This window comes from Lutzomyia longipalpis, chromosome 4 (assembly GCF_024334085.1).
Source record: "Lutzomyia longipalpis isolate SR_M1_2022 chromosome 4, ASM2433408v1".
NCBI lineage: Eukaryota > Metazoa > Arthropoda > Insecta > Diptera > Psychodidae > Lutzomyia > Lutzomyia longipalpis.
In genome coordinates, this window is record NC_074710.1 from 4,641,799 (window position 1) to 4,656,573 (window position 14,775).

The 14,775-nt window shown below is 37.3% G+C and overlaps 1 protein-coding gene across 2 annotated transcripts in view; it reads left to right on the plus strand.

Moving 5' to 3' along the window:
* The window catches only part of LOC129795542 (histidine-rich glycoprotein-like), a 446,033-nt gene that overhangs the window by 83,459 nt on the left and 347,799 nt on the right, over positions 1-14,775 (plus strand). The gene's annotated exons all lie outside the window — the stretch shown is intronic.

The window sequence follows — 14,775 nt, forward strand, 5'->3', positions numbered from 1 at the left end:
ACCAAAAGAGTCCTTTTTTTGCAAACAATCGCTCCTCATCAATAACATCAATACACAACTATATTGAGCCTTTCTTCCCATTCTTGGCACCATTGAATATTAGCACAAAAGACAGGATATCCATAGAGACTCCTTCTCGTCTCCTCCTTCGAAATCACACTCAATGAGATTGCTCGGAGGTGTGAAAACGCTCCATCTACCATCTCTTTTGGCTATTCTCTTGTTTTTCCCGTGAAATATTCAATTCAGAATGGTTAATATTGGGAGATTTCTTTTCTTTTCTCCTTTTTTTAAGGATTCCATTGTGTCGACTTTTGTTGCTTCTATGTAGCAGTAGAAAATGCATCGTAATTCTCTTTTCCCGCCAAAAAACAGAAGAATTTGAGAGAAAAAGAAGCACTTTGGAAAATTATATGGAATTTTTTTACCTCTTCTATGTGGGAATGTTAAGGAAAATTAGCTTGAAAATTAGTTTTATTTGGATTTTCTTTTAATTTAAGAAAAGTTTTTGAAAGGAAATTTTATCTTAGGGGGATCTTTAGAGATTTTTATTAAAGCTTTAAGCTTCTAAGCTTTTTTTCCTTTGACATAGATAACTCTATCGAATTGAGTTCAATCGAATTTTTACATTTTTTTTTTAGATTAGAGTGTTTTCTTTTAATTAAAAAAAGATACAAGAAAATTTATTGAGAAATGTATATGAAAACAAATGATAAGAAAGTCTCATTGTATAGATACAAGAACAGAACATCCGAGAAAAAAAAGAAGAAAAAACTTTCTTCGAAGATGTTCCATTGAAGCTCTCGCCAATTGTCAACCAAGATGCAAAAAAAATCTCAAAGATATTTGATTTTCTCATTCCACACCATCTTCCCCTAAAAACTTTCCACCCACAACAACGATGAGATGAAAATTTAAAGATGAATTTCCATGTTTAAATTGTCAATATTTTTCACTTTAAAATATTTCACATTCACTTGAAATCAATGCGTGGAGGGGAGTGAAGGAAAATTCCTATCGGATGAAATAATGGGACTTGTGGTCTATTGTGGGTGTACTTTGGTGGGATTCCCGTGGGGTTTACAGGAAGGACTGTTGTTTGGGGTGTAGAGGAAAAAATCTCCTCTTTCTCTGCATTTGACAGATATTAAAAAGAACTCACCTTATTACCGAGGCAACTTCGTACAACCCTCCAGTTGATTTTCCTTTATCTTGCCCGCAAGCCCACAAACATCGCGGGGGGTGACTTTTTCACCGAGCAATTGTGCGAGGTGCCTGATGAATCCCACACAAGTCAATAGGTTGCCAATTTAGAACCCCATCATCCTCTTTCAATTCTTCACAAGCACTACCTTTTTTTTTAAATTTTAAATCAAAATTCTAAAAATCAAAAAATACGAATATTGAGAATTAAATCTAAATTTGGAATCTTTGATCTTTTAAAATTAGTTCTCATTTTCAAATTCTTTTAAATTCTTAAGAAGAGATATTCTCAAAAAAATATTTTTCTTATGACTTTTATTCTAGAAAAGAAGTATTCTAGCTAGAAGTATAAAAAAACATCAAACAAGTTAGTTTTAATGATTTTAGACCCACTCCTTGCTACGCTACTACCACAACCGCAAGCACTCAATGGAACCTCCATGAATGGAGATAGATTTTCCATATTCTAATATGAATTATGACCTAGAACTCTTTTCAAACGCAAATCCTTTGGCCCTTATTTCTTTGCTCTAGAAGTAGAAATGAATACAAATGCAATTGAGAAGCTCACAGTGGATGGCTTGTCGATAAATCTTCCCATTGAGGACTGAAAGAAGGTGTCTATGGGGGAAAGAAAAAAAATACATAAGAAGTGTATCAGTGGACAGTGGACCCACCTTTTATGTCCGGAAAGGTGAAAAAGCGAGAGACACACCACAAAGGCCCAGCTAATAAAGCGCAGAGGAATCGATAAATAAAGATTAGTGAATACCATCGGGATGGTGAATAAAAATGGAGGATGATTCTTGAGATTCTTTCTTATACTCTCTGGTTTTTTTTTGGTTGGGATGCATGCGGCGACATCCATTGAGGAGTGCATTTTTGTATATAGCATATCAATGGCTATTTGGATATGTTTATTCACCAATGAATGCAGAGATGAGACAGCCAGAGGAGAAAAGGTTGAATTTGTATCCGATATATTGTTGACAAAGAATGCGCCAAGGGGTTGCTGTTGCACATAGAATGAAAACTCAAAAAAATATCTAATACAAATTCTCATCCCGGAAAATTGAGATTCAGAAAAAAAAAACTTTGTTGTGAGAGGATTTAATGAGATGAGCACACACGCAGCATAATGTAACACAACCAAAATTGAACATCATCAATTTGTCCCTCATTATTGGATATTTCAAAAGACTCTTAGCGAAGGTTTTCTAGGCACGCAGTTATCCAATTAACATGCACGTAGAAATTGCCTCTTTGGCCAAGATCCAATCGATTAGCTTTCATGGAATCTATTTAGGAGCTTTTTCGATATTTCCTCATTGATTGGTCCATGTAGTGAATTGTTGAAAATCAACGAGCAGACTTCCAAAAATCGGTGGTTGAAAAAAAATTATTACATTTTAATTTGGTAGTTCACCTTTCTACATAACAATTCGTTTGAAATAAAAAAAAATCCTCAGAGAGCAACACAGAGGCCGGCCATGTGTGGCCTCTTGCACAAAAGACCTCTGAGGCTGCGTAACTTCTTGGGGCGCAACAATGCACGGGATGATGAGCAACATCTGTTAATTAAGAATCGGTGGAAAGTAGCCCATTTCTGACAGAATCGCCGGCTTGAGAGATTGCGCTGCAGTATTTCAAGCGGCCAAAAAATTTTATTTAATTTTTCTTAAACTGGCAAAGGAATTTATTCGTTTCAATATCGGACTTTGGTCATTTTTTTTTCAATTTTGGGGCAGTCAAAACGATCTGACCTTTTTTGAAATTCCTCGTTTATTATTTTTGCTACGTTTCGAAACATTTTTTCTCCTTCCTCAGACCTTCTAATACATGCTCTTATAAATGCGTTAGAGAACATTGGGAGATAAACTTTTGCAAAGAAACAAAAAGAGATTTTAAATCGTTCAAATAAATACAAACGAATTTTCCAATTTTCATGAATTAGGAGATCTCAAAAAGAAACTTGAACTTAACATCCAATTAAATACATTTTATCTGCGATGATACATTGATGCTTATGCTTCATGTACAAAAATGCACATAAAAACATTTCCTTCATGTAATTTATGTAAAAAACTTATGTTTCAATGTTCTGAATAAATATGTCCTTTCAGCCACAGAAGAAGAGCCACTACTAGGCTCGAAAGCTTTGGCATAAATTGCTGCTTTTCCTCGGGTGAGCGGGAATTTTCCTCTGACGAACACCGGAAGCCTCTTGCAATAACATCAATACGTCAGAAAAAAGAAGAAAAATTTCCTTCAAATTTTCCAGTTGTTCTCAGATTGAAAGAAAAATGCTCAAGAGCTCGTGAGTTTTTTTTTGTCATAACGCATATGCTTTAAACAATGTTCTTTTTGATTAATTTGTTTTAAGTCATTTAAGTACAACAGTAATGAAGCACTGATGCATTTGCTGCATGCCAGAAATTTTTTAATGAAAAGTTCTTTTCGTTCTCTGAGTTGTTCTACTTTATTTTATGGGTGTTGAATTCCGTGGGGATTCAAACTCTTTCACTAGTGCCATGTAAAGATAAGAGGAAAAATCAACAAAACATTAAAATAAATCACATTCCCATTGTAATCAAATTTTTTTTTGCATAAAGCATATGCTTCAATCCATTATTTTCTTTAATTTTTTGCATTCAATAAATAAATAATTGATTATTAATTGCAGCACTAATGCATTTAATTTGTGCAGAAAATCGTAAGGTCTCAGCTAAAAAAAAAAAAATTCCGCATTAAAAAATTTCCTGCGCAGCCCTCTACCGTCCACGATGGTCCAAGGCAAATAATTCCGACTTTTGTGGCGGCAGCAATGAAAATATTTTGTTACTTGTATATGTTTTTTTGTAGGTACTCTGTGGGTCCTATCCCCAATGGTAATTCACCTTATTTCGTCTACTTCAATATGACTTGCATTTCCCCATTGAAGCGTCGCCATTATTGGTGAAACGGAAGTTTAATTTTCTCCATTTTATTCACGATTTTTTCCTCGCTTTTTTTCCACTCTCTTTCAGAGACCTTTTGTGTCTTTTCATTCTTCAACGAGTATTTTTCTTTCATTAAAACTAACTCACATTTTTTTCTTGCTTCATTTTGCGTCTACCGCTGTGAAAGCCACCCCTGTCCCACGGGGGTGGGTCTTTTCTATATTCATCACAAGCACTGTGTATTATACATATCTTTCTTCATCCCTGTGGGGGGAGGGTGATGGTAAAACCTTCAATGGATGGGTGCATTTGAAACATTGTTGTAGGAAGTTTGTACAGCATTGAATACAATTCCAATTATAAGGACTATTTTGAATTAAAAGGAGACTGGTTTCAGCGGAAGGAAATTGAATTATATCCTTGAGGACGTTTCCTTTTTTTTGCAAAAGAATGCAGAGAATGGAACTTTTTTTTTGTTCTAAATTAAAAGTAACTAAGCGTTAGATTAAGTCAGAAAATTAATGTTGAATTTATTAATTTGTGCCAAAGGACGAAAAGGATTTTTTTCCGCCAAATTTACCTCAAAGGGATTCCCTGCGAAAGTATTCCAATTCAAGTGCGGTGCACTTTGAATGTTGTGGTTTTGGAATTTGCCCGAATTTGCACTTGAATGCTATAGATAGATGGATGTGGCGGTATAAAGGGCGACAGATGTCTCCTGGAGGGCTTTAAAATATGACTGATTTGCCACATGACGGAGTTTCCCATCGAATATCCTATTCTACACAGAAAAAGGAATAAACCACGGAAGGATGATTCACTAAGTGCTCCATTATGCCCATATATAGATGAAGTGTCATGGCTTATCCTCATTTTTTATTACACCAAATTTAATCATCTTCAATGACAAAATAAAGACCGCAGAGTCGCAAATGTCGTTTGGGTATACAAATTTAATTTAATTGAATGAGAGAAAAGAGTCCTTCACCGTCGTTTTTTTCTTTCTCTCGAACCTTATGGGTATTTGTGTGTGTGTCCCAATCCTGAGGACAATTGGAATGCCATTAAGTCTATTTAAGGTCCTCCCGAGTTTTGTGATTGAGGTTGTATTTGCACATCCTCATTTCGGGGCTTCCTTTTTTTTGTGAAAAGGAGACCCGATTGTGGGGGTGGTTTGGGATGTATTTGCGTAGCGAAATGAGGCGCAAGAATAACAATCTGTATAGAAAAGGGGGTGGCTTCAGACCCATGGGAGATGGCCGAGAAAAAAAAGCATCCCATTAGTTTTCAAATGGAAAATCCAATAAGGCTGAATGCTTTCTATTTGCACGCTAAATCTCGTTTACTTTCTCTTGTGGCTCCCCACGAAAAGTCAATCATAACGCGTCCAGTTATTAGAGTTGGTATACCACAACGCGGATGGGTCAGTCTATGCGTTGTAATTTAATTTGTGAGTAGTATTAGTAGGCAAAGTCGATTTTTTTTATGAAATTCATCAATATGAAAGATAAAAATGCTCATATCTCAAGTTCTATTAGACCTACAGAAATTTCGTGACTAGTTTTGGAAAGGTATTAAAATAGGCTATAAATTGACATAAATTTCAATAATTTTCAAGGTCACATCTAGAACAAAAATGGCGGATATTTGTTTGAACAAAACAGTTTTTTGCACTTTTTGCCACCAAGGAATGGTTATAGAGGTTTCAGATGTTTCAGAAAGTTGTAGAGTTTTGCAAAACCTTTAATTTGATACCAAATTGAACAAAATCGGACAGACCGTTCAAGAGATATGGCTCTTAGAACTTTTCAAATTCAAGAATTTTTCAAATGGTCATATCTTCTAAACGGCGACATAGATTTTCTTCATTTTCGGACTGATGAAAGATATTGAGTCGGGCTACAACATATCTAAATTTAAAAGAAATCTATAACAGATGTTCGGAGATATAGCCCCTTAAAGTTAGGCAATTTTTGTTTTTGATTTTAGCGCCTCTTGCGGTTATTTTTGGAACTTGAAATGTTCTAGATAGTTCTAGGGCTTCCTGAAACCTTTCATTTGATACCAAGATGATCAAAATCGGTCAAGCCGTTCTCGAGTTATATCAAAAAAACACTTTTTGCTTTAGGTCGCCATATTTGCTAAACGGCTTGACCGATTTTCAAGTATGAATTGTTGTTGAAGACGTCTCACTGAGCTCTAGAACATACTAAAATTTCAGACCTCTAGCTATAAGGGAAGTGGTTGACGGTAGTTCAAAATGGCGGACTGCGGCCATCTTGGATTTTAAAAATGCGAAAAAATGAAATTTTACACCCACATTTCTATAGAAAACTTCAAACCCGAAGTCTCTATCTGTTACCGTTCTCCAGTTATAAGGCAAAGTTTGGGCGACCGGCCGGCAGGCCGGCCGGATCAAAAATTTTCCACCACCATTTTCGTAATGTGGGAAGTCTAAAACGTGCTCATACCAAGTTTGAGCCCGATCTGAGGTGGTCGGTTTTTCCGACGATTACAATACTTGGTATGCCACGATTGTGGTATACCAACTAATTAAGGGAAGAATTCACATTTAATTGTTCTCCTTTCTGGCACTTTTATTTGCATATTTTTCTCAGAATTTGCTTTTTAGTGTTTTCCAAATTAATTGAGATTTTTTAAAAGCTTCGAGGATTTGTTTCCTGATTGATAGATTCTGATTTGATAGAAATCCTTCCTTAATCTTCTTGAAAAGAAGATTTTAATGCTCCAGAATAATATTTCTAATATTTGTAGCTTGATTCTGATGTGTAATTCAACTTTTTTTATACGATTTTCCTACAAGATTTTATTATTACTATTCGCACGAAAGGAATGTTTCGCATATTATTTAAGTTTTATTTTCAAAAGTTTTTCATTTATTCTTCAGGAGTTTTCCGCACACACACATTAACCAGACTATAGAAATTTTTTTTAGGAAAATTATGTAGATAGATTGGCATTTCATATCAGAATCTGGCCATAGAAATGGGTTAATCCTTTCCCCAACAATTCTTGAATTTTTTCTGTACATTTCTCACAACCCTTTCATTCAAATGGGCAACTTATTCAAAAATAATATCAATGTAATCTCCTTTTCTCCATATGCTAAATAAAAGTTACCCCAAAGGGGATGAAAGGAAAATGAATTTGTGCCATTGTTGGAGACTTGACCCCTTAATGGGAAAAAAATAACATTTTGGGGTGACTTTTGCAAATCTCCATGGCGTACTTCATGACCCCTCAGGCTATGCTACATACAAATCCATAAATAACAGAGTCAGATTTATTTGAATACGAATGTAATCTGATCTTATCCTCCCGAAATAATCAACTCTCAATGACTTTGGTAATTTATTTCAGCACGCCACGAACGATTAGGATTCGATGGGGGGCTCCTTGAAATCAAATTAATCCTTTTGTTGGGGGCACAAACACCTGTCTCATTATTGAGTGGGAAAAAATTATGTCGCGCACTTGAAGTCAACCCCAAACTCCTCCACGTCATTCACTTGTCAACATTCGCGGAAGATCTTATGTGCACCAATCACCCTCACCGAGGATTCGCTGGAAATGAAATTAAATTACCCGCAAAGACCAATTTAGATTGGAGTTCTCCTTCAAGGTGTGAAAATTCTCTCATTTATGAACTTGGGGCTTCATTCCCATTTTACCTGACAGATTCATTCAATCTCCTGTGGTTGGAAATTTTTCTCATAGTCAATATTGACACACCACCAACAATATCCCCCTCCAAGGGATTCCTTATTCACTAAGAGGTGATGGTAATTGAAATATTTATTCATTTCCATCCACATAGATCATGACTCTCAGTGTATTGTGTGTGTGTTATTTAATATTTTGTCCCATGGAAATGCTCATTGATGGTGGCAAATTGATTTTCATCAACCTGCTCTTGGGCACATTGACTTCACGTTGATCATGAAAATGGAGTCACAGAGTTAAAATTTAGATAGATAGAAGATTGAAAAGTTTGTGTTAAAATCTCTCTTTAACTTAATATGAGATTAGAAGATAAAAATTCCATGAATTTTTCATCCCATGTTTATGTGCACGAAATTACATAGGAACAACTGCACAAAAAATAAAAACACAAGCAAAAAGTAACAGATTAACAGGAAAATGAGAGAAAATTGGAATTTATCCTTGGAAAATGGAAGCAATTCAGTTAACTCAGTTACTGGAGAAAGTGGAGAAAACATCCCTTTGTGCTGGATTGAGAGAGATTTAGCATCTCAATACACAGCATCCTCATATATCCTTTGAAATTATAATTATTTTGTCATTTCAGGTCTAGGTATGGTGGATATTTTGCTAGAAGGAAGGTGTGTTAATTAAATTTGTTATTCATTAATTTTCATGCTCCAAACCAACGCTGTGTCTCCCAACAAAGCAGTACCTTGTGTTCTAGCTCAAATATTCTGCGCTTTTGCCCGATACACCACAGATATGAATTAATTAGGCTCTCCGAAGCATCTCTGTTTCCCAACCCCCTCTCGAGCTAAAAATTCAAAACTCCTTATTCTTGTCACACTGCGTGTTGGCGAACAAGAAGGAAGTGCTTGTGGATTTTCTCATAATTCCATTATCTCTGGAATTTCAATGATTTCCCCACACCACCCTTACGCGCGGGTATCTCGGGGGATGAAGCACTCAGCGCGTGAATGGATAGAGAGAAAAAAATTCCCCGGAGAGAAAATGGGATGTTTGGGATGGAAAAAGAGATGATTATTGCAAGTCATTTGTGTCACTCTGTTTGTTGAATAAAATGATGAATAAATATAATGTTGATGCGGCTGGTTACACTGACGGCCCATTGAGGCCTTTCGACGATTGTCATCACGAAGGGTTGATTTGCTTGTTTGCGCGCCTACAAAGAAAGTGCTGACAATGTTTAAGGGTATTAATCATGTTGTCGATTGTCGGAAATTAATGTGATTCATCTCTTTGGTATGGAAAGAGGATTTTCCTCCAGTTCGTTTTTTTTTGCTTTTTCTTTCCTTTGAATCCTTTGTGATAAATTCAATGTTTTTTTTTTCTCTAATTTCTAATCCTAATAAATACAATATTATGCTCTACGTGCTTTTTACAAAAAAAAATGTTTATCATAATTTATGCTTGATTTTTTGATAGATCGTATGATTCCACTTTATCTTTTATTAAGGTATTGAAGGATATTGATGAAAAGTTTACAAAATTTAAGGATCAAATATCCCTTTTTATTTTATTTTATTTTTCTTTGAGGAAAAATTGGAAAATTAAAATCTCTGAATGAAATATAGGAGTGAATCCTTCTTATCGACTAACCGAATTTCATCCTTCCCATATCCGCTTTTCGCATTCCTTGGATCATACGTAGACCTAAACGATAAATATCGGATTTTTTCCAAATTTTCATGAGTTTAATAGATTTTCCAAGTTAGAAGTGCATTAAATTCCAGCAGAAAACAACAAAAAAGACATTCTGCCTGAGAAATGTCTTCTGAAAGCATCAATAGAATAAATATCACGATAAAAAGGACGCATATTTCAATGTTTCTATGTTTCATTTGGACGCGAAAGGGTTAAAAGAATCCGATTTTATTACTAAAATTCAAATATTTACTTAACAACCATCTTTAAGAATAAATTAAGAACATTTTGCTTAATTTTTTCTTAAACAAAAAGCAATAAAACCGTTAAAGCGATAAGCAAAAGGGATTACATTACACGGTCGCATCAATATAAAAGCTCAAAGAAGCTTTCATGAAGATGAAGCAATATCCTTAACATGACAATTCTTTTGATGTTTGTAGCACCAAAAATATTCTTTTTTCTAGCTAAAAAAAAACTTTTAGAAGCATGCAAAGTTTATTGGACACAAGCACGGGCATAGGACAGAGGCATAACCATTCCATTAAGCTTCTAAATAATTTTAACCAAAAAGGAATATGTTATTACTGCCCCCACTCCCCTCAACATTTCTTCCTGCTGAAAGGGAATGTCTCTGTGAAGGCTTGGCTAAATTTCTTGAAGCTCCACTTTCTCAAGATTAGCGTAGCTTCTACAGCTTTTCTGTTAGCTCGCAAAAGCTCCTCTTTTCACATTCACCAAATGCCTGAAGTTTCCTCTTCCCCATCACCTCGGAAGAAGTAACATTTGTTTGAGAAACTAGTATATTGCGAAATGTTCTTTGCAATATACGTTTGTAGCGAAGCAATTCACAAGGAGCTCCACACATGTGATATGTATATATTTTTGTAGCATAGTTGGGACCTTTGTGAATTGCACAGAGTTCGTATTCATTCCCCAACAATGGTACGAATGGGGAAAGAGAGATGGTTTGAAAGAGCTCCGCCCGATTGTTGTGCTCAAGACGTTTTTGTATGGTGTATAGAGCAAAGAAGAGAACACCAATGGAGGCGCCGGGTCTGGTGGTGACAGAGGAGGAGAATTTTCCATGCGAAAATTCACAAACTTATAGCTTCAAGTGCTTCCGCGCGCCTTGTCTCGAGAAGAAGTTTGGTGGTAGAAAGAAAGGAAGTTGCAGTTGCGGGAAAAATAATATTACTTTTTGCAATAATAGTGCTAAATGCCGCCAAAGATTGTCAACCACTCGAGGAATTTACTTGAGTGGATTCCCTTGGGAGGAAATGAATTCGAGTCAAGAGCTCGGCGGCTGGAGGTCCATACAAACCCTCGCCATGAGTAGGTCTCACGGTTTCTGTAGGGCCACAGAATCAGCGGGGCAATCGCACTTTTGATTGGCAAGAAGGGCCACTTGCTTGCGAGAAAAGGGTTGTGTGTGAATGCTATGTGTATAGTGGGAAAAATGAACCCACTTTTGCAGAAATAAAAAAAAATCCATCAAGGGTGATGCATTAAAAATTCAATGGGTTTCAATCACATCTTGCACCCTCCTCGACACTAAACTCCTTTGCTTGAATTAATTTTCTTAATATTTTTTTTATTTGTTTGAATTGTGGCAATGCAATTAACGTTATTGCCCCTAACGAACAAAAGAGCCTTCCTCGGAGCGACTCTCGGGCGATTTATTAAGTGGGCAAATAATCCATAAAATTCCCATTATTTTCCCCATTAAAATCTTCCTAATTGAACGATACTATATGGCCACACAGATTGAGATGATTCGATAGATTTCCACATTGATGCGAGAAAAATTAAGTCATGACACAAATGGATTTCACGGACGAGTCTTGATTTTTCTCACACGCATCAATGTGTAAAATACCTGACAATGAGTTACCACTGTCATAGCCAGGTACTACGATTCAGAACTTATGGGGTGAGTCCGTCCGTACGACTCTATGGCCCACGAGCAACTGAGCCAACCGTACCACGGTGGTTGGGAGAGAGAGTCACCTTAAGACTCCCGCCAACCTCACACACATAAGCCAATCTGTCCTATACTATGACAGTTAGTACCAGCGGTACTACATTCGGCCATTCCTGACTTTTGTGACGTCCTCGGCACAAGCTAGGAAAAGCAAGACAGATTGACCGAATTTTCCCGTGATCTTCGACCAGTATACTTCGCAATGAATGCGATAACAACTGCGGTCCTGTGTGTAGAGTATAAGTCTGCATTAGACAACAACTCTATGCACAACTGAAAATCATATTCAAAATGTTCCAGTGGAACCTCTTCCGACCAGTATAATTCGCAATGAATGCGATAACAACTGCGGTCCTGTATCATAGAATACAAGTCTGTATTAGACAACAGCTCTATGTACAAACGGAAGAATATATCAAAGTGTTCTCAATGGAACTTCTTCCAACCAGTATACTTCGCAATGACTGCGATAACAACTGGATTTATGTGTTCTAGAGTGCAAGCCCGGCACAGTGGACAACAACTCTATAGACAACTGGAAGAATATATCAAATTGTTCCTAGTGGAACCGTACCTGGTAGTCCAAGTACACAAGGGTTCTGTTTGATTTAGTTCGCCAGTGCACATGACACAAAATCATCACACCCATGAACCTACAGAAGGTTCTCTCAACACAGCCTTCGCCATGTTACTTGTTTCTCATGGAACATATGTCTAGACTTAGCTTACCCAGTTCCAGGAACCGTAAGCTCGTTCCATAGAGACTAGTGTCTCCGAGAAACCATTCGCCGTATGACTAACTATCAAGAACCTTGGACCTTAACCTTGGATTGATGTTAATCAATACGACATTTCAGATTTTCAACGTAACAGGCCCACCATGCAAGCATGATGCCTCTCCGCGAAAGCCTATTCGTCATGCCTTATCTATACCAGTAGCATTTACTCACAGACTCATGAATTTATCTCTCTATACCGTCCGATCAACGAAGATTCATGATTGTTGTCTTTAGTATTAACTGGTTGCATAGATACATGACTTGAATGTCTTGTCTAGCTTACAATGCGTCCATTGATCGCCCAGACCTACATTCCAATTCATCCATTCTACCATATCTGTTGAGACTTCATGTTGGTACTTTGCCTCATCATAATGGTTCTATGGATACTTGAAGAGCCAGTTTATCACAGTATTTCTACTGATCACATAAACAGAGTGAATCGCTCTTCCATGTGCACAAATGCACCTCTCTTCTTTGATACCTCAATATGCGAAACAATAATTCCAGAGAACCTTTCTTCGCCCAGGTATCCTCAAATGCTATGGAAAGCATCGCTCAGAAGAGAATCTATATTTATGGTCCAAAACCACTGATCACTTTCATCCTCATTTCAAGCACTAATTTTATGCTTCACAGTGAAACCACTCCTCCATGTACACAAGCACATCACTTTTTTCTCTGATACCCCATTGTGAACCAAAACCATAAAACCAGAAGACTTCTTTCTTCTCAGGTATCCAATGCTTTAGTACATTAATCCGAGGAGAATCACTTCACATCACTTTACGTCTCCTATCAGCTATTTCCACCTTGTCACGCTATTTTTCACATGCCTCTCGGTATACTTCGACCTCGTGGAACCACTGATTCTTGTAGACGTATCCGGGAATTCCAGTTGAACTTTTCCACTACTTCGCTGAATCTGATCACCTTACCACACTTATGCATTCCAATGCATCTTACAGGATGGTGCCAAATTCCTAATTACTGAAGTGTACTCATTTCTTATTGAACTTTCCCTGGTGACTATTCCTCTTTACTCATCTGCTTATTCCAAAATTCCAGTGAATCCCAGCAGAATATCACAAGATTCCCTTCCATTCCAATGTATTTCACATATTATGGAATCCTTATTGGTGAATCTTTCATCAGGCATATATCTTTATGTTGGATTTTGTATTGCCGCCTCTTGCTTGCGGATATGTCTCATCCCTCTTTTCCATGGTGAGCGTTGATTCATATAGCACTCTTGATATTCCATGGAGCCAACACTAGCTACCTCTCCATCATCTAATCTCTTCTATGGATTCACAGTGCTAGCTGCCTGCCCTTTTCCGAAGGATCTCATCATGAAGAAGTTCCTCTTTGACTCCTCCTCTAACCTGTTGAAGGTTCGTGCCATCTTAGCCTCCAACTGACAACCAACCCGTTCATTCTCATCATTTCCGAGAATCCTTAGAATAATCTCCTTGATGGTTGTTATCACTTGGCCTTAGGTAAGGGAATCCTTACTGAGGAACTACCAAGATCTTCAAATCCTTCTTTGTCACCGTCATTCATGAAACGTCCTTTCACGATGTAGGATCAGACTATGCGAATACCTCATCTTAGTATTCTCTTGACATCTTCAGCTTTATTTCTTGTCTTCTAGAACTTGGGCGTCCAGCCCTACAGCCCTATTCCAGTCCTTCCATTACAGAAAGCATGCCATAGTCCATTGTAGTCTCCTTTTTGAGCAGTTTGCAGCTCCACATTTTTACTGTCCTATTACGCACTCCGCAACTTCAAGCACCATTCAGTCTTCACAAAATCCTGAACTTCTACTTGATTTAGCCCTGAATTCTAGGATATCCTCTGTCTGTTACTCTTCTAAAACGCTCTCAGATGTAGTTATCAAACTGCTAATCCTTCATTAGGATAAGCTGTCCTACAGTGAGGAACTACAACCCGATTCTCTCTCTATTCGTTGAAGAATACTTCCCTTCGAGAAGGTTATTGCTCCCTTCCAACCTTGTTCAGCAATCTTCAAGCACAGTTTAACCTTTCCAGGATTCGTAGGGTCCGCTTGATCTTTGCCCCAGAAGTCTAAAGATCTAGAGAGCTTCTTTGGTGCGCTTCTCCAGTTGTTGATCATTCCACAACGTAGCCCTGAACTATCCACAGTCCCCTTTCGGGAATCGATCCTCTTCACAGAAGATCCAATCGCCAGGAGTTACGCCTCCTTGCTGATGCTCATCTTGACCACCATCCTTGACCATCCCTTTCCTGCTGAATTACATTACCGCATCATCAGGAAACATCTCCGGAGAGCTGTTTTAGAACACTCTGGGATACAGTTGAATCAGGAGACTTACAGTTGCCTCACTTCCTTTTTGAACATACTTGCTTCCCATTCAGTCCTAATTTCTATCCGAAATTGCATCTGTATTGACAGCGGAGAACAAATCTTTCCAACTCAGCAACTCATTTCTGACCA